Genomic DNA, 1,538 nt, shown 5'->3' with positions numbered 1-1,538 from the left:
TATCACTACGGAAGTAGGATTGCCCAACCTTCCTTCCAAGGATAAGCCTACAGGATTGTAAACAGGGAATCAGAGACATCTATTGGCCAATGAGGACAGCTACAAACCAAAAGGAAGGCAAAAATTGTGTAGTTACAGAACTTCGATATGATGAGGAAGTCAAGACAATTGCAAGATAGAACAGACTGTTCTAAACTTGGGAAGAAAATTATAAATCACAGGGTAACCTCAAAGAAAAATGATAAACCTACACATCAAAATAAAAAAAAAGAGGAAAAGCACAAATATTTAGCAAATACTAAAACAACACCAATGAAGGAAGTGATTCATAAACAAAATGAGCTTAGCATAAAAAATTATATGGAACAACGAAATTAGTAACACCACAAAATAAGCACATAACAAAATGACAGCAACAAATTCATACTTGTCGATAATTATACTGAATGTCAGTGAATTAAATGCACCACTCAAGAGATGGAAAGTTGCAGAATGGATAAGAAAACATAACCCATGAATATGCTGTTTATAAGAGACATACCTTAGAGAGAAAGACACAAATAGACTAAAAATCAAAGGTTGGAAAAAGATGTATCAAACAAATTGCAATGATAAAAGAGCAGGAGTGGCAATATTAATTTCTGATAAAATTGACTTTAAGACAAAAACCACCATAAGACACAAAGAAGAACATGATACAATGATTAAAGGATCGATTAAACAAGGGGACATAACCATAATAAATATCTATGAACCCAATGAGAGCCCAAAATACAAAAACCAGACTTTAACAGAATTGAAAAGACAAATAGATGACTCCACAGTCATAGTAGGAGACTTTAATACACCACTTTCAATCAAAGATAGAATTAGAAACAAACTCAACAAAGATGCAGAACTAAACAACACATTTCACCAACTTTACCTTATAGCATCTACAAAGCACTTCACTCAATAACAACACAATATGCATTCTTTTCCAGAGCACATGGAAAATTCTCCAGGATAGACCATATTTTAGGCCACAAAGTGAACCTTAATAAATTTAAAAACATTGAAATACTGCAAAGCATCTTCTCAGATCACAATGTTATAAATTTAGAAATCAACAATAGGAAGATCAACAGAAAAAGCAAACACATGGAAACAACAGCATCCTTCTTGAATATGACTGAGTAATAGAAGAAATAAGAAATGAAATTTTAAAATTCATTGAACCAAACGAGAATGAAAACATAACATACTAAAACCTTTGTGGCACAGCAAAAGCAGTGATCAGAGGCCAATTTATAGCAAAAAAGAAGAGAGAGCCAAAATCAACACCTTAACCCAACATCTCCAACAATTATAAAAAGAGCAGCAAAAAAGCCTACTGTTCGCTGCTTCCAGTACAAGAAGCAACTTTGAGGAGGGTCTCCAGCTGATGGCATGCTTGAACCCTGTATGGAGCCAAGTTGTTGTTCAGCAGCCTGCCATGTTGCCCTGCCAATCTTGGGACTTTTAATGGAGTTGAACTAATGGCCTGCCATGTGGTTTGG

Source organism: Orycteropus afer, unplaced genomic scaffold (genome assembly GCF_000298275.1).
Source record: "Orycteropus afer afer isolate SDZICR_OR568_19922 unplaced genomic scaffold, OryAfe1.0 scaffold00719, whole genome shotgun sequence".
Taxonomy (NCBI): domain Eukaryota; kingdom Metazoa; phylum Chordata; class Mammalia; order Tubulidentata; family Orycteropodidae; genus Orycteropus; species Orycteropus afer.
The sequence above is the reverse complement of the archived record's forward strand: the minus strand, read 5'-3'. Positions refer to the sequence as shown.